The 19,061-nt window shown below is 54.0% G+C and overlaps 1 long non-coding RNA gene across 1 annotated transcript; it reads right to left on the reverse strand.

The window, feature by feature from the left end:
- Nucleotides 1–503: 503 nt before the first annotated feature.
- Nucleotides 504–17,121, reverse strand: LOC118882838. The gene is made up of 3 exons (XR_005016876.1): nucleotides 17,019–17,121; nucleotides 11,373–11,496; nucleotides 504–971 (listed from the first exon to the last, which is right to left on the reverse strand). It is a non-coding gene; the product is annotated as an uncharacterized LOC118882838 (long non-coding RNA).
- Nucleotides 17,122–19,061: the final 1,940 nt, after the last annotated feature.

Below are 19,061 nucleotides of genomic sequence, written 5' to 3' on the forward strand. Positions count from 1 at the left end.
ACTTCTCCAGTTTCAAGACTGAAATGGCAAAACCTTCAGGTAAGATGGATGATGCTTCTCGATTTGGTCTATGGGCCACAGTGAAAAAAAACAAAACAAAACTGGTGACAGAGAGCATGTGCTGTGGGAGGGCAGAATCACAAAGCTGGGGAGGTCTGAGCCAGAAGCACTGCAGGGAAGCCTGCTTTGTGGGAGGGGTATTCAACCAGGGTCCACAGGGAGGAGCTTTGGATGCTCCTCCCCAGTCATGGAACCTAAAATGATCAACCAGCATAAAGCTGAGACTTGTTTTTGCTTAAAAATCCATATTTGGGTCTGTATTTCACCCGATCTGCACATTTCCCATTTGCCCTTCTTCTTGAAAAGTTCATTTATTTAACAAACATTTTCTGGGCACTTACTGTATTCCAGGCACCCTTTCCAAAGTACAGTGAACTAAACAAAGACCCTCCCTTCTGGGTGCTTCTTAAGGACAATCACCAACACGTAAGGCACACATGCAGCACAGTCGGAAGTGACCCCAGATGGGGTGAGACACGGGGCGGGGTGTTTATCAGGGCTGGATGTCCTGGAGAGCTGACTTTGGGCAAAGACAGAGCTGTGGGGACAGCGCTGCCTGCAGGGAGCAGGGAGGTGACAGGACGTGCTCTGGAGTTCCCTGCGTTGCCCCAGCAGGGACGAGGGGCCGTCCTTTGTCTCCCCACGATAGCATCTTCTCAGCAGCCTCACCTCACCCCTCTGGAAGATGCAGCTCTGGTCTCTGAGAGGGTTACAGCCTGCAGGATCTGCAGAGTGAATACTCTGGCCTGGGCAGTCTTTTGGAGCCGAAAAAACCTGCTGTGCTCTTGGTGTGCTGACAAATAGGAAGTCCGTTGACTTAACGCCCTACGGTGTCTTCCAAAGCCTCCTTGCCCAGGATGGTGTGGCTGCAGCTCCAGGCACAGTGTGCAACTTCCACATCCATCTCAGGCCTGCGGGCGATGAGGTGGTGTGCTGTGAGCTGGAGGGGATGGGGAGAGGGGGGCCAGCCACCTGCCCTTGGGGGGGGCCCAGCGTGTGAGGGCACAGCCTGGGTGGCTCCCCCAGCCCCCTGTGCTTGCAGACAGGCCCAGGAGAAGCAGGGCACTTACTTGCCCCCTTCTCCCCACCCCCACCCCGGAAGTGCCCCGAAGACCTCGCTCAGCTGTTGCAGCAGCCCCAGGTGGGAGGGAGCGCTGTTCTCAGGTAGATCTAGAGTGCCCTCCTTGCTTCCTCTCCAGCACCTCCCTAGGGTTGCTACCTGAGCTTAGGCGCACTGGGGGCTCCCAGCCCTGCTGAAGACCCCTACCCAGCCTGGATGGGGCCCCTCCCTGCTTGCTGAGAAGCTGGCCAGCCAGGCCTTCATCCCCTAGCGCTGTCCAGTGGAACGTTCTGCAGTGGTGGTAACTTCCTGCTCTGTGCTCTCCAACGCGATGGCCACTGGCCAAGTGTGGCTGTGGAGCACTTGAAATGTGGCTGGTGTGACTGAGGAACTGAATTTATAATAATGTAAAATTAAATAGTCACATGCGGCTAGTGTACTTGCTGGGCGTTGATGCTCTAAGAAACACCTTCCCAGCCTCTCTCGGAGGCTTCTGGGGGCTGGGCAGGCTCCTAGCCCAAACCTCCCCCACTGGAGGGATAGCGGAGAAATCAGAGCCTGCCGATTCGCCAGCCCCAGTGGGCTCTCTGATCCAGCAGCTGCCACTCTGTTTCCTGGTGGTGTGAAGATGCCGTAGTCACCCCCCTGCCCAGAACGACAGTGGCATTGCTGGGGTTCACCCTGGGCACGCTCTCTCACTCACCCTGGGGAGTCTTCTGTGGCCATGCCTCCTGAAATCCCTGCTTCCTGTAGGCAGAGTGAGCGCTGCAGGGCCCTGCTCTCAGGGGCCTCTTTGGAAAGGGGCTGATGAGCTCGTGCATATTAAGATGCGGTGATGAAGGGCTGTCAGGGGACTCTGTGCAGCAGCCTGAGACCCAAGGGCCTGCTCGCTAGTGCTGGGAGCTCAGCATCCGGCCCCTCTCCAGGGCCCTTGTCCCTTTGCTCCCAAGCGCGCCCCCCGTGGTCCCAGACTCCCCACGTGTTCTCTGGCCACTGACCTCCACCGGCTGTTCCTTCTGCCTGGGAAGCTCTTCTTGCCTCCTCCTGGCCCCTTCTGTTGTTCAACTCCTATTCAACACTCAGAAGTCTCGGCTCCAAAGTACCCCTCTCCCCAGTCCGTGCTCAGATGCTCCATCTAGACAATCTGAAAGGGGCCCAGTGTGTGTCCTGGTTTTTGTTTTTGTTTTTTTGGCCGCAAGGCATGTGGGATCTTAGTTCCCCAACCAGGGATGGAACCCATGCCCCCTGCATTGGAAGTGCAGAGTCTTAACCACTGGACCGCCAGGGAAGTCCCGCTTCCTGGTTTAACTGTGCTGTATTTATCTCTAGCCCTCTGCGTGGGGACCTGCTGAGGACTCAGAGTGCCGGTCGGGTGACCTGCCGTGAGAAATGACCCTCGTGGCCAAGGGGACAACCTGGGCAAAGGCACAAGGTATGCTCAGGAGGCAGGAGGGAAGGGCGTGGCCGTCTGCGGTGACAGCATCAGCGCTTGCCACGCGTGTGCACACTCACACCCCTTTGCGCCCCTTCTTCCTCTGGGCTGCCCTCTCAGTGTGAGTGGGAGCCCGTCTAGTCTATAAACATCAGCAGAAGGGGAGACAGGAGCAGGGGCTGGAGCCGGAAGACAACTCACAAGGAGGGAACAAGGCACCCTAAATAAATCATTTGGGGCCTGACATTTGGAGTGTTTGAGTTTGAGACCAAACACAGATGCCCTTTAGATAAATACATTTTTGAGACGTGTTCTGCAGGAGAAGTTTATGACTTTAATAGGTTTTTAGTGTCAGACGAGCATCGGGAAGTGTTTTGTTGAGGGACTTTCTCTTAAAAGCTCAGAATCCTTCTTTTCCCTCCGGCCCTTTAAACATAAGGATACAGAGATCCTCAGCAAGGGAAGCTTCTCTTTCTCCCGGTTCCCTGGGGGTTGGCTCTGGGCTGGGATAGCTCAACTGAGGAATGTTCTGGGAGGTTCTGAAGACCTCAGTGCTCCAGGCCAGGGCGGGTGGAGGATGGGGGGTCTCTCGGGAAGCTGATTTAGAAGCTTAGAAGCATCCTCCTGCCTCAGAGCAACTCCTCCTCTCCTCCCCAATCCCCCCACCCAGAGGAGGCTGATGGCTGGTCCTCAGGGATGAGAAGGGCTCTGTGTGGAGGACGGGGGTCCCCCTGAGGCCTCCAGAGGTTGGCAATTTTCTGTGGATTGGAAACTTTACAAAGATCCCTCACGCTGAAGCCCAGGAGTACGAAGGAGCTGAGCTCACCACAGGCCCTATGCCAGAGAGGAGACACAGGAGAAGGTCAGATGCAATCATGTCTGGAAGCTTCTCCCTTCCGACTTAGAGACAGGCCCCCACCTGCCCATCCTGGGCTCTGTCCCAGGACCTCCAGGGAGCCCCGGGTCCTGCAGCCGCCCTCTGCCCAGCTCTTGCCTGAGCACCAAGTGGCCACATGTGGGGCTGCTTCTAGTACCCCGTGCGTGCTGCTCAGCGCTCTGCCTGACCCCCAAGACAGGGGCTGCGTTGTGAGGGGGTGGATGCCATCTCTCCCATCCTTGAATGAGGCCAGCGTGGAAGAACTCACCCCAGGTCGTCTGTGCTGTGGCTCTGGGCCACATGGGGAGGACCCCTGGCCGAGCTGGACTGACCTTGGGCTTGTCTTCCCAGCACAGTGGGTGTGGGTAGGTCGGGGGCACACGGCACCCAGGTGGGAAGAGGAGGGGCCCACTGAGACCCAGAACCTGGCTCGCAGAAAACACACAGATGGAACTGAGAGGAAGCCCAAGTGAACTTAGTGGTGGCGCGGGCTTCAGGGGCACAGGCAGGCCACTTCCTAGCACAGCTGTGAGATGAGCACTGGGGTAGTGGGGGATGGGAGAGAAGGGACAGTTGTGTCTGTGCTGTTCTCCAGACAGGACATCTCCCGGGGGCAGGAGGAATGTTCTCATCAACCAGTACACCGAGACTCCACATTGACTGCAAGGAGGTCCCCTCGTTCCCCTTAGGTGACACCTAAGGGAGACCTTCTGAGGACACCTGGAACCACATTTTCAACGGCTCCAGCTGCTGTAACTGAGAAACCTGACCTCAGTTTTTCCATTTCTGTGGATAATTCCGCCCTCCCACCCTGCTCCTCCATCTCCTGCCCCCTAGCCCTGGCCCTCAGGGGCCTGTCTCAGACCCTCTCCTCACCCCAGACCCCTCTCCTGGTCCTGGTCATTTTATCCCAGGCTGTGTCAGGAATGAACGAACAAGGAGATGGATGCAGAGAGGCTGGGACTGAGCAGGGACCTGGGTGCCGGCCCTCCCTATCCCCACCCAGCCCCCCACCCCAGGCCACTAAGTCACCTCCTCTGCCCCTGGGACTTGCCAAGACCCTCATCAGGAGTCCGCCTAAGGGATGGATGAGAAGAGTTTGGATGAAGCACCTATAATCTTCTAAAGCTTCGCTCCTGCCTCATAATTATTTCCTTACAGGATCCAGACGCTTGGATACGGCCAATTTCTTAACCCCATTCACAACAACCTCTTTTTGTTTTTTTCACGGTTGTCTTGGAAGCAACTGCCCACAAACTGAAAGCAGCCTATAAACTACATAACATTGTTGGGGTCTCTCATGACCTTGCCTGTGTGGGGGGGCCGGAGGGAATGACCTCTGTGTTATTTCCCAGGTGGATACCCTGGCTGGGGCAGGGGGTGGGGAGGTTGATTGGTTACCCATTTGCATCTGTAATTTATCAGCATTCTCAAAATCCTAAAGGTTTGGGGCTTAATTATTCATGTCTGACCCCTAGAAGAAAGGCTGAGTGAGGTCGCCCTGGATGGCAAAGCTGTGGGGCCCGAATCATCTCTCCTAGAAAAGGAGGCAGGTCCTGGGTGGGCGCAAGTGAGAACAGCTCATGGCTATGGACATCCCTCCTGGGGGCAGCCCTGGACTGGAGCTTCTAACTCGTTCAGGGTCACAGCACCTGCCAGGGTGGTAGCAGCATCCCATTTTACAGGTGAGGTGCCAGCCCAGGGGTTCTTTCTCTGGGCTTCTTTCCCGCACTCCACACTGCTCCTGGTTCTCAAACGCTAGTGCAGGGCTGGTCAAACACAACGGGAGCCCGCCCCGCAGGTTCCAAGGCTGCCCTCAGGACCAGTTCCCAGGGGTTCCTGATGCTGCTGGTCCCGGGCCCACACTGTGGGATCCGCTGCCCCAGAGCATGATGGGATGGGAGAGACGCGGGTAAGGGTCTCAAGGTGGCAGGTACCCGCTTCACCCTCCCCCCAGCACGCCCTGTCCCCAGTGAGCCTCTCCTCCTCTGCGTCTCCTCCCTATTCCCAGCCTCCTTCCATCCCTGGCTTACACCCGTGGTCCTGGCGTCACTGGGAGCCCACCCAGAACACCTCTTCTTCGCTCCCCTGCAGGGACTCACCTGTGTTTGCATACAGCTGTCTCCTCCTAACACCCATTTCTTTAGCTGGGTCCCTCATGTGAGACTCAGGCCCGTTGGAGTCCACTGGGGGACCCAGCACCCTCACTGTGCAGGTAAAGGGGGGGATCACTTCTGTGACTGGGCTGGATCCTACTGCGACCTGTGACCCAACCCTTGCACGGTACTGAGCTTCAGGGAGGCTACAGCAAACGCATTTCCCCCGTCTGCAGAGCAAAAGGACTATCGCCATCGCCATCACCCAGAACACGCCTGCTTTGCTCCCCTGCAGGGGACCTATTTCTTCAACTGGGTCCCTCAGAGCAAGACGGCTATTGCCATCTTCCTGACGACCACGTGCACAGCTCTAGGGGACTTGGTCTCTGCCAAGGCATGGTCACTTGGTAAAGCCTGACTCAGCACCTGTGTATGACCAAGGTGGGGACTGGGGAAGCTGAGGGAAGAGGGGAGGCCAGGGGACCCTGCACCCTTAGGGTCTCATAGACCCCTCCAGACAGCACACATAGGTGGCAGTGGTGGCGGTGGCAGTGACTCTGGCTGGCCTGTGCATTGCTATTTCCAAAGACTGAGTCTTTGGAGCAAAGGAATTTTCATTCCTTTTTCATTAATGAAAACCTTGCAGCCAGAGGAAGCACCCCACTAAATGACTGATACTCCATGAGATATGCACTGCTCAGAAATGTCTCCTAGTCAATGAAGAAGAGATAACAGTCAGTGGAATAAAAATTAATCTGGCCACTATAGGAATTAATATAAAAACATCAGATGCGGGACTTATAAGGGATGCCACCTCCAACTAACCCTCCCTGGGTTAAATACCCCAGGGATGATGATTTACATTCTGTGCTACAGGCCTCTGCCAGTATAATCGATAGGGATGAAAAATGGGGCCACCCAGCCGTGCCTACCCATAGGGCTGGGGAAGGGAGCCGGCAGGGGGGCGGCTAGGGCTGCCCTGGAGGCTGCTGGGAGCAGGGGCCCATCTGAGCCATCCACTCTTTCTTCCCCTTCCTCTACCTCCCTGGTGAGCCCCAGGCCTGCAGCTGATGGGTTTCTGGAAGTCTGGGTCATGGCACCATCTCACGAGGCCTCACCCCAGCACCCAACTCCTCCGGGGGTACAGGAGGCGGCCGGGGGAGAAGAGGGCAGGGCAGGCTGGGCCAGGTGCTGCCGGAGACCAGAGCAGTGGGACCCCCACTGGGAGCTGGGCTTAGGTGAACCTCCTGACGGTAACCAATCACTCACCCATCTTTGCTCTGCAAGAATTACCGCTCCAAACTCTTGGTTTAGGGTGGAACTTGCCTAAGCGACTGTTTATTCTCACCATCCCAAACTTAGGATCTGCTGTTTCAATCGAGGAGCTTTAAGTCTAAGCCCTTGCCGGTCAGGCCCCAGGGTGCTTCTCTGCAGGGAGCTTCAAGCTGGGGTTCATGCCCAGAAGCAGATGGGCCTCACCGCAGCTGCAGGGCTGGCCTTCCTGCTGTGCCAGGTGAGCAGCGACTTATCCTCGCTCCTCCATGGTGAGGGCCGTGCTTGCTCAGCTTTGCGCCACGATGCACCAGCCACACCCGGGTTGGGGGTGGGCAAGCCAGTGTCAGGGCCAGCCAGGTTGCCCCCAGCTGGCTCCCTGCTCTCCATCCTGCTTGGACCTGCTCCTGGGGGGGCAGGGCAGAGGAATACCCTGTCATGGCCCTCGATGTGGAGACCCCAGAGGAGGCTGATGCAAGGAGGACAAAGTGTGGACCCCACAGCCCCTCCCTGCCAAGCCCCGACTGTCCCTCAGCCACACTGTCTACTCTGGAGTTCCGGCAGCTGTCGGGGGGGGGACACCAGCTCCCCACTGTGCCAGCCTCTCATCACGTCCTGCCCTGCCCTTTGCTCTTACGTGAAACCCTAGTCATTGCTCTTCAGATGTGTCGTCGTCTGCTGCTGGACTCTGACCGTACAGCCCCCAAGGAAAACTCCTGTAGCGCTAGTAGTGAGTAAACTCTGGGGGGAAGGGACATTTTGGTCCCTTGTTCTTGATGACACAAGAGCCTGGCCCTTCCCAGGGAGGCCTACTGGTGTCTCCTTTGCGTGCCCCACCCCGAGCAGCCTGGCAGGGTGCCCTGGGTGATCACCACACTTCTGCTCACCCTCACAGTGGGTGGACCCGGGGCAGGCCTCCATGCCTTATGTGGTGCAAAGCCAGGGACTAGTGACCTCGAGCAATCTCGGGGATGGAAAGGCCCAAAGGTACCACTCAATCTAAGCCTCATCATACAGATGGGGAAACTGAGGCCCCAGAGAGATGGGCCAAGGCCACAGAGTAAAGCAGGCCTCCTGGCCCCAGGGCAGTGCCCTCTCCCCTCTGCCCGCTGAATCGCCCAGGATGCTGGTCTGGGCTACCGTGCAGTCATCCTGAATCCTACTGAGACAAACATAAACCCTAATATTATTCTTTTCATTGTATTAGGAGTTGAATTGCATCCCCCCAAATCCATATGTTGGAGTTCTTAACCCTCTGTACCTCAGAATGTGACCTGAGGTCACACTGATTTGGAGATAGGGTCTTTACAGATGTAATCAAGTTAAAATGAGGTCACTGCGGTGGGCCTCAATCAAATATAACTGGTGTCCTTATAAACAGGGGAAATTTGGACAGAAACATGCACAGAGGGAAGTTGAGGTGAAGAGACACAAGCTGAGGAGAGAGGCCTCGGACAGATCCTTCTATCACGGTCCTCAGAGGAACCAACCCTCACTTCAGACTTCTGGCCTCCAGAACTGTGAGATAATAAACTTCTATTGTTCAAGCCGCGCAGTCACGGGAAACTGATAGTGCCTGGTGCATTCTAGGGGCCGAGGCCCTTTTGGGATGTTGGCTCTGATGTTGCTGGGATAGAGGTCAGAGAATTGCTGGAGATGTGGGCTTTTGGAGGCATGGAGTGGACAAGAGAGCCATAGCCCACATCTCCTGCTGTCTTGGTGATGTTTTCTGTACCCACTGATGGCAGAGACCTCTGATCCAAAACCCCATGGTGACCCATCTAGGGCATCTCCATCCAGCCAAAGAGATGGAAGGAATGGGCTACTGAGTGCTTGCTTGTCCTTTCACGTAGTAACAGGTCAGTGTTGTTCTAATGAAAAGGACTTCACGGGCATTACTGGTGTAGGCGTAATCACACAATATGTATTTTAAACAAAATCACAGACCCCCACTTGGTGAAACTTATTCCAGAGAATTTCAGTGTGTTGTTTGATGCCCCATTGACCCACCCTGCTCAGTGTGCTTTTGCTGTCACAGCAGCCCTGCCACTGGTGGTTTTCAGTGGAGGCTTAAAAAAAAGCAATTTCTCCGCAGGCCAGAGCTCAGCTTGCTGTAAGATCACAGGAGGGATTCAGAGACCTCACAACCTTTGGGAAAATGATCAAATATCTCATTCTGAAGGCTAATACTTAACATTTTGCTACCATGAAAACATTTCCCATAGAAACCCCCAGGCAAAGCTTCCAGGCATGATTCACTTCCCCTCCCATGCACGGCAGACCCCCTTGAGTGGCTCTCACAGACCCAAACCAATTAGAGCTTCCCAGGACGAGGAGCCCTGGGTCCACACACGTCCTCAGTAGGTCATCCACAGAGCGAGTGCTGCATCCCTGGGACAGAGAAATTCAGGGAAGGCGAGGGATCACCTAGGGATCACCTAGGGCACTGTTCTCACGTCTATTGCTCAGTCTATTGCTGAATAACAAACCATCCCCAAACTGTCTTAAAACAACACCATTATTTCTTTTGCTTATGAGTCTGTAACATGGGTAGTGCTCAGCTGGGGTAGCTTGTCTCTGCTCCACTCCGCTTAGCTTAGGGTGGCTTGCAGGCGGGGCTGGAACCACCCAAGGTTCTCCCTCATGTGACTGTGGTTGGTGCTGGCTGCCAGCGCAGACCCTCTGCCTTCACTGGAACCGTCCACCAGGACGCAGACATACAGCCCTGTAGGAGCTGGGCTTCCTTACAACATGGTGGTCAAAGTCACATCACCTTCTGCGTCCTAGCCTCAGAAGCCACCCTGCATCCCTCTGCCATGTTCTCTTCGTCACGGCAGCCATGAAGACCTGCGCAGTTTCAAGGAGAGGGGAAATAGAATCTGAATGGGGGCGGTGGGGTGGATGGCAAGATTCTGGAACAGCATGTAGGGCAGAAATATTGCTGTGGTCATTTGGGGAAAATGTAGGCTGCCACATCATGGCCCAGAGGTCACACCAGGGAGTCTGGGTCAAGGGGGCAGGTTCCCAATATGATTCACCATCAGGAGTTAGGGACACAGTGCAAAAAATGCCTCCCTACTGCCGCTGAAGTGAGTCTGAGTCAATACTCCACAGGTCACACCTGTGTTCCCCTTTGGCCCCGTGGGCCCATCAGCACAAAGACCAGCCGTAATCTTCTCTCAAGTCTCCTCAGCTTTGGCCGTCTGTGATGCCAGGACTCTCCAATCTAAGGAATGAGTCATCGGTGGAATCTCCTTCAGCAAATGACCCACTCAAAGGGAGGATTTGTCATGCCTGGGGCGTTTTATGAATCTTGTTGCTTCGTCTGACAAGCTGTGATTCCATCAGTAACGACACAGCCAGCATGAGGTGATGCTGCCAAGGCAGACGCTCTGATCAAGGGCACACGGGAGGGACGTGTGACCCCCGCCCGGGCTGCCTCTTCCCACGTGCCTCAGGGGGACCCTGGGTGGTCGGCTCCTCCCAGCCAGGGTATTTGGGTGGGGCAGGGCTGCAACCTCACCAAGGTTGCACTCTATACCTGTGACACTTTTGTGAGTGACACAACGCCCTGAGCCAGGCCCCCCTGGACCCCAACACGAGGGGGGAGCTGGCCAGGGTGCAGGGACAGCTGTTGCACACAAGGACCCAGGCCCACGCCCTGCTCTTCCACTGCCTGGTGTGGGCCAGTGTTCACCGGCTCACCTGAGGCCTCCTTCCTCACCTGGCGCACAGGTGACGCCCACCTCGCAGCAATGTATGTCAAAGGGCTCAGCCAGAAGCACTGACTCCAGCCTTGTCTAAGCCTGAAGGCTGAAGGCCTCCACCCCACTGGGCCTGCGGTGACCCTCCGCTGTCCACGTGCACTTAGCGCCCGGCAGCCCTGGACGTGCCCATCTGCCTGCCGGCCGCCCCACACCCACCCCGGACCTCTCCTCACTTGGCTTCCCGGACATAGCCCCTCCTCTTCCTCATCCGTGTGCCTTCCTCGGCTCCATTGCTAAACATGGATGTGTTCTCAAAGGATGCCCATCCTGGGCCGTCAGCTTACCCCACACTCGCTCCTGGATGACCGACCTCATCCAGGCCCGGCTTTGAACCCAGCCCACCCCGCCCCAACGCTCCCCTCCAACCCGCCTCTGCTCCCTCAGCCTCTCCTCCCCCTTGAAGTCCACTTACTGAGCTGCCTGCCCTCCATGGCCTCCAGTGGGCAACTCAGGTTTAATGCATCAAAAACAAACTTTTTTGTTTTTTGGCCACACCGTGCAGCTTGCGGGATCTTAGTTCCCCGACCAGGGATTGAACCCGGGTCCTCGTCAGTGAAAACGCAGAGTCCTAACCACTGGACTGCCAGGGAACTCCCCAAAACAAACTCTTAATTTCCGCTTTTCCCACCCCCAAATCTTGCTTCTCTTTCAGTTTTTCCCATCTTAGTAAAAGGTGCCATATTCACTCAGTTTCTCAGGACAGAGACCAAAGAGTTAACGAGTGATTCCCTTCTGTCTTTTATACCTCGAATCTGATCCAGTAGCACGTTCTGTTGGTTCTCCAGAGCATATTCAGAATCTCACCCACCTGTGTTGGTCATGGCCACCTTGGTCCAAGCTGCTGTCCTCCCCAGGCTGTTGCAGTGGCCTCCTGTGGGGCTCCCACCTTTGTCCTCAACCCCTTCTGTCCTCCTCACAGCCCCAGAGTGATGCTGGGAAAAAAACAAGGCCCATCACAAGGAGGAGGCAGCTGAGGCCCCACCCCAGCTGGGGCGATATCTCAGCAGCTGCACCAGTTTGCCTGCCCCTGAGTCTGCAGCCTACAAATGAGTGGTCCAGAGCCTGCTCAGATGGGTGGGTGCTTCCCCACCTCAGCTCACCCCATCTCCCTGGCCTCAGCCTCCTCCCCCTCCCGCTCCCCCTCCTCCTCACTCCACTTGGCCTCCTCCAGCCTGCTGTGCTTGTCCTTAAATACAGCATGCCTGCTGGTACTCGGGCCTCTGCACTGGCTGTCTCCTCTATCTGGGAGGTGCTAGTCCCACATGCCCTTGACCTCTCCCTACTTTGCCCAGATGTCTGCTCAGATGTTCCTCAGTGGCTACGCTGTATGAAGCAGTACTCCCATGCTCTCCCTGCTCCACTTTGCTTTCCTTAGAACCCTGTTATATTTGCATTGCTGTATTTGTTTGCATGCTCATTTGCACGTGTGTGTGTGTGTGTGTGTGTGGTTTTACACTATAATGTAAGCTTCCAAGAACAGGGAGTTGGCTCTTCTGTGTCCCTGGTGCCTAGAACAATGCTTGGAACATAGTAGAGGCTAAAGAAATAGCTGCTGATTAAATAAATGAGATGATGATGCACCCACATCAGGACATGTGGCTTCCCTGGGTCTTCCCAATAGCTGTGTGCTATTCCATTATGTGGATGCGCCCAAGTTTAATTAACTGGCCCCCTACTTGAGGACATTGAGCGTTTTTATTCTTTTGCTATAATAAACAAAGTTGCATTGCACGTCTTTGTATACCTATCTTTACATTCATGTGTGAATATAGTGAAAAATCCATAATTCCAGGCTCTGGACTTGCTGGGTCAAGGAGTATGTGCGTTTAAAGCTTTGGGAGATAGTGCTAAACTGTCCCCCAAGAGTATTTTTAACAAATTATGATTTTTAAAATATTTGAAAACACATATTTAAAAGAATGAAATTAGCACGACTCCCTTATTAGAGCCCTTGAGACTCTGAGATCAGGCTCAGGGACTGAGTGTCGTTCCACAAGGGTGAGGCTGAGTCTCAGAGAGGGCGTGAGGTCTGTGATTTCTTGACCGTGGGCATGGTAACCAGGATGGCTCCAGCACTGGGGTCTCACACCCCAGCCTCTTTTACTCTTACAGAAATCAACCTTCAGTGCCTGTCACTGGATCACGTTGTAACACAGGAAAATAAAAGGACAGTCACTGAGGGTGGCTGTTTTCCTGCATTGTAAAGAACTTCTTGAAGTTCACCAGCACCAACCCAACAAGCATCTATTTAGTGCCGGCTATGTGCTGTGATGGTGTAGGTGGTGAGGATACAGCCTGCAACAACATAGAAAAGCCCTGACCTCAAAGAGCTTGCATTTTCACTTGAGGAAACAGACAGTGAACAGAATGGTAAGTCGGATGGGAAGAAATACTATGAGAAAACCAGCAGGAGCAGCCAGTTTCAGAAGTGGCTTCAGGCGGTCACACCTCCAGGGGCTCACACTCTTGTGCAATCCCCTCCCTCTGAGTGTGGGCTGGACATGGAACTTGCTTTTAATGAATAGGAAAGGCAGAGTGATGGGCTGGCACTTCCAAGACTAGGTTACAAATGACCGTGAGTCTGTCTTATTGGCATGCCCTCCCATTCCTCCTTGCTCACTTTGATGTTTCGAGCAGCACCAGGTGGGCCCACGTGCAAGGGACTGAGGGCAGCCCAAGAGGAGCTTATTTCTGCCCACAGCCTCATGAGACAGCCTGACGCAGATCCAGCCCTGAGAGGACCACAGCCTAGCCAACACTTTGACCGAAGTTATGAGAGACCCAGAGGAACAGCTAAGCCACACCCAGATTCCTGACCCATAGAACCTGCGAGATAAATGTACAAATGTTGTCTTAAGCCTCTACATTTTGGGCTAATGTATCACTCAGCAGTAGCTAACTCATACAAAGAGGAGTAGAGAGTGCCAGGGTAGGGGGTGCAGTTTAAAATAGAGTGGGAGGGGAGGAGTTATTTGAGAAGACTTGAAGAAGGGAGAGACTGAACCCCAGGATCCCAGGGGGCAGAGTTAGATTCTGGGACAGGAGTTGGTGGGAGCTCAGGAGACAAAGGTGGCTGGAATAGAGCGAGAGGGGCGAGAGGCAGGGGCAGGGCAGGGAGGGTGGAGGGATGTCATGCTAGCATTTGACCTTCAACTCTGAACTTGGGGAAAGGGAGCCTTTAAGACTTTGAGCAGATGCACATCTTAACAGGGTCCAGGCAGGTGATAAGTGTTAGGGAAGGTGGGGGGCAGCAGCAGGGAGATGGCCAGAGGTGTCAGATCCTGGGTTTACTTGAAAGGTGACCGCAGGATTAGACGTGGGGTGTGAGGGAGTTGTTCCTGCATCTAAAGGCAGGTGGTGGCGGGCAGGTTGGGGAGACCTGGAGGTCGGGGTTCACAGGCCCTAGACGCCTGTCCGACCTTGAGGCGGAGGGCTGAGGAGGCGGTTAGGCCAGGCAGCGTGTAGAGTGTTTGTAGCCACGGGACAGGAGTGAGTGTGGGGAGAGGGGAGGAGAGGACCGAGGGGTGGGGAGGCCAGGGCAGAGAGCCTGCAACGCAGCCGAGCACAGGGTTGGGCAGCGGGACCGGAGCGCTGAGTGACCACAAGGTGAGGCTGAGTGCTGACCTAGCAACCTGACGGTCTGAGTCCAACAGAGGGATGTCTGAAAGATGGGCAAATAACAGTATATTCGGACCTGATGGGAATGATCAAGCTGGAGAGGGAAACACCGAGGACGCAGCAGGGAGGGAGGCGGCTGGAACCAGGCCTGAGAGAGGGAGAGAGAAACGTCCCTGGGAGCCAGTCGGGAAATCAGAGCGTCTGGTCCTCAGGAAGTTCCGGAGGACGCAGTTGCCCCTGCATCACGCGCCCGGCCCCTGACTTCCCGCGGCGGACAAGTGACCCTGGGGGTGACAGAGCGAGCTGGAGCCGAGCTGGGCGACTGCCCTCGGAATTTCCTGACCTGGATGAGGTTCAGCCTTTAATCTCATATTGCATCTACAGCCTTGTCTCATGTGGTTTGTGAGAAACTGGGGGAAAAAAAGTGCTCCTAAGCTTTACAGCCAACCCAAGACACATTTGAGTGAGCTCTAAGGTGCTGGGGACAGGACAGAGACTCTGGGGGCCTGAGCTGAGGGTGCAGTCTGGGGTCCGAGCATGCTGGGCTGCAAGACCAGGCCCAGGTCCAGGTGCCCGCTGTGGGGGGCTGGCCTTCCTAAGCCTCGGTTTCTTCATCTGGCAAATGGAGTGACTGAGAACACCATCTCACAGGCTGTGTGAGCAGGAGTCCTTGGGGGGCAGTGACTCTGTGTAGTTCTGGGAGAGTGACCAAGGTGGCACCAGCAGGTGGGGAGAGTACCCTGGAGAGTCAAAGTATTGCTCTGCCTGGGGGCCAAAATCACTATGAGAGTATAAACTTGCCACTGAATTGAGGAAAAACCGCTTGTTTGCTACAGCATCTGTTTCCCTTCCTCTTCATCTGGGCCTAGGAGGATTTGGTGCCTCTCCATGGCCAAGAAAGCAGGTAGTAAGAGCAGGACCCGAGGGCTGGATGTCTTGACAAATGGAATTTTCCTTCTTTTCTGGCCTCTTGGGAGAGAGATTACTTCCTCCATTGATGCAAATGTGTTCAAAGTGCACTTCCCACAAACTCAGAAATATCGAACTGCCTTTCCGCTGAGGCCTGGGACTGTGGCCTTGGCCCTCCTGCTGAAGGTGGTCCGTGCCTGGCCACAGAGCCAGCACCTGGCACTGGGGCAGAGCCCAGGTGCCATGATGTGTGAGCCAGGGGAACCTGCAGAAGGTGTGCAGAGGAGAGCAACCCCAGGAAGCACCTGATGCACCCCATTTGCTTTGCAGAACTGGGGCCCAGAGAAGGCATTGAGTTGCCCGGGGCACGCAGGGAGTCCTGGGCGCCCAGCCTGCTTCTCTTCCCCCGGCCATCTCAGACCAGGATTTTTCTGGGAAGCAGCAAGGAGGTCTCAGCCAGGAGTTGGTCTTCAGCCAGGAGTTTGGGTTTCAGCCAGGAGTTGATATTTGTTAAAAGAGTTGGAAAAGGTGAAGCTGTTATCAAGAAACAGTATCTGGGGTCTGAGTTCACTGCAGGGTCTCAGGAACTAGATACCATCAGCCTGGCCTGCCCAGCGGACATGAAGGGAAGCTGTGGCGGTCACACATGGGAGCCGCCTCCTCCCTGGCTGGCCTGCCCAGTGCTCCCAATAGCCCAGAAGATGGAAAGCAGGTTACCAGTCCAGGAGGAAAGGAGTAGAGATGCCCTTGCTGCCAAGGGCTGGGTCTAGAAACCTGACTGCTTCTGGCTCCTTCACTGGCCTGGAGCTGGCAGCAATGGCCATTTCTGGCAGAGAGGTGCCTGGGTTTGGAAGTTGGAACTGGGGGCTTTGGAAGCCCTGGCTCCTGCTCTGCAAGGCTCTCAGCCCCCAAGAAAATTCTAAGTCCCCAAGAAAATGTGAGCTCTCAGCTGGTCCCCATAGCTGGACATTTGCCTCTTGTTTCACAGTGGGTGGGCCTCTATTTAGATGGACCCCAAGAGCAGGAGAAAATGTTTGGTGAACCTCACCACCCACTTCCGATTCACTAAACATGGTCACACAGATTTTTCTTTCATGGGATAAAGAAAAGAATGGCAGGCTCTGCAAGGTCATTCCCAACCTCCTCTCCCTTGTGATCTGTGCTATTGAGGCTGAAAAGCTAACTATATTCCCAGCCTGTCTTGAACTAAGTGTGGTCAAATATCACAGTTCTGGTAAAAGAGATATGATTGGCAGTCAGCTGGGGGATTCTGGGAAGGTTTGTTTTCTTGATAAAAGAGCCATATGTGGCTGGTATTTCCAGTTTTCTCTCCATTTCCCTACTTCCTGCCTTGCAGGTGGATGTGATGTCAGGAGTTGAGGCAGCCATACTGTAACACTGAGGCAGAATGTATGAAAAAGAGGCAAAGCACTTGCGGAGACAGGCCCTGATATGGCTGAGCTGCTGAACCCAGGCCAGCAGCTGTCAACTTGCAGGACTCTTGTAAACTGAGGTAAAACGAAACCTTATTAATTTAAGCTGTTGTGTTTGGAATTTCTGCAGCTGCAAGCATTGCTGGCTAATGCACACCACTGTAGCTATCAGCCAGTATCACATGTGACAGTGAAACCCTAGCTGCATTCCCATCGCATTTTGAGACAAGGGTGTGTCCACTGTAACCACTAGGAATGATAATAATACAAATAACATTTTTGAGTGTTCATTACATGCCAGCAACTATCCTAAACACTTGGCATATTGGCTCATCTGATCTTCCAATAACCCAAGGGGGAACATTTTACAGGTGTCAAAACTAAGGCACAGAGAGGTTGAGGGAACTTGCCCAAGTTGGTAAGCAGTGAGCCAAGATGTGAATGCAGAAAGTCTGGCTCTAGAATCCATCCTCACAATCACAGATGGTACTCACCATGTATCTCTACGATCAGGAGGCAGGGAAGAACAGCACAGCCCTGACGAGGCTTCTTGTCCTGAGCTTCACGGCCACCTCATTCCCTCCCTCCACGCACTGCTCTGGGGAACCCAGCTACCTGCCAAAGGAGGGTGGAGAGCCAGGATCAGAGCTGGGGAGGTGCCATCTAAAATGTTTGAGAGGGAATTCCCTGGTGGCGCAGTGGTTAAGAATCCATCTGCCAATGCAGGGGACGTGGGTTCGAGCCCTGGTCCGGGAAGATCCCACATGCCGCAAAGCAACTAAGCCCCTGCGCCACAGCTACTGAGCCTGCGCTCTAGAGCCCAAGAGCCACAGCTACTGAGCCCACATGCCACAACTACTGAAGCCCGCGTGCCTAGAGCTCGTGCTCCGCAACAAGAGAAGCCACTGCAATGAGAAGCCCGTGCACCGCAATGAAGAGTGGTCCCCGCTCGCCACAACTAGAGAAAGCCCGCGCGCAGCAACCGAGACCCAACGCCGCCAAAAAATAAATAAATAAATAGATAAATTTATTTTTTTAAAAAAGTTTTTAAAAAATTAAAAAAATAAAATGTTTGAGAGCCTCAGGCTGGGGAGCCTGTGGGGATACTTCACAGAGAACCGAGACCTTGGGCTAAGGCCTCTCCTCTGCTCCAGGGCATGTATGAGCGAACACTACCAAGATTTTCTCTTCCTTCTTCTTGCATTTCCAAAGCTGATTGACCTCACTTCTGATGAACATCATTTTCTTTATTTAAAAAGTCTTTTAAAAATAAATTTATTTATCTATTTTTGGCTGTGTTGGGTCTTCGTTGCTGCGCGTGGGCTTTCTCTAGCTGCTGCGAGCGGGGGCTACTCTTCGTTGTGGTGCACAGGCTTCACATTGCGGTGGCTTCTCTTGTTGCGGAGCACGGGCTCTAGGCGCCAGGGCTTCAGTAGTTGTGGCTCGTGGGCTCTAGAGCGCAGGCTCAGTAGTTGTGGTGCACGAGCTTAGTTGCTCTGCGGCATGTGGGATCTTCCCAGACCAGGGTTTGTACCCGTGTCCCCTACACTGGCAGGCGGATTCTTAACCACTGCGCCACCAGGGAAGCCCCTTCTTTATTTTTAAAGTTACTTGAGTATTCAGTAATACTGTAGAGTCTTATAGCTGGGGAGCTGGCTGTCTCTTCTTCACCTATTATCACTTAAAGCTTTTTTTTTTATTGTGAAAGTAATACGTGGCTGCTATGAAACCTTCAGATAGTTCACAAGTGTGTGAAATGAAAAGTATAATTTTCTGCTCCCATGTTTTCAACTTCCACAACCTTCCCCCACAACTCAGAGGGATAGCATTGCCTAGGAGATTAGAGGGTGTCCTTTCAGTTTTCCCTACACAAACAGACTCACCTATGTAAGATGCACACATCTGATCTTAAATTTTTTAAAAAAATCCGTCTATACATGGCATTCTGTAAGTTGCTTCTTCTCTGAAAATAATTCATGGACTTAAATTTGGTTCATTGATTTCAATGTATGCTGGGTGTTCTTTAGGAAGGAGTACTGCAATTTCCTTAGTTAACTTTGTGTCCATGGACACTGGTTGTTTCCGACGTGTTGCTTTTGTGTGCTTGTGTTCTAGGTTTGGGTTGAAGAGACTCCTACAAGTGGCACGGCTGTGTCCATGTGCACGCCTATCACCATCTGACAGGTATGACAGGTAGGGCCAAATGCCTTTCTTCACTGCTTCTCTAGTCACTCTCCCAGCGTGCTCCTCACCCATGCCTCACTAATCCTGGATACTTTCAGTCTTTAAAAATGTTGCAAACACCCCAGTCACAACATCCAGTACCCAAACCTTGGTTTCTAAATACAGCCTCCACTAAAAGGAGCCAGGGATGAAGGCTCCTCGGAGAAATGACTGATTCCATGGCTGGGACAGGGAACTTAAAAATGGGCTTAGGATAGCTTGCTGTGACAGAAAGTAAGGAAGTAGTCAAACTATGATGGGGACGTGTCAAAGGGACACAGGAGACAACTTGAAGGCGCTCCCACTGACCCAAT

The sequence above is a fragment of the Balaenoptera musculus genome, chromosome 16, assembly GCF_009873245.2.
Source record: "Balaenoptera musculus isolate JJ_BM4_2016_0621 chromosome 16, mBalMus1.pri.v3, whole genome shotgun sequence".
Classification (NCBI taxonomy): domain Eukaryota; kingdom Metazoa; phylum Chordata; class Mammalia; order Artiodactyla; family Balaenopteridae; genus Balaenoptera; species Balaenoptera musculus.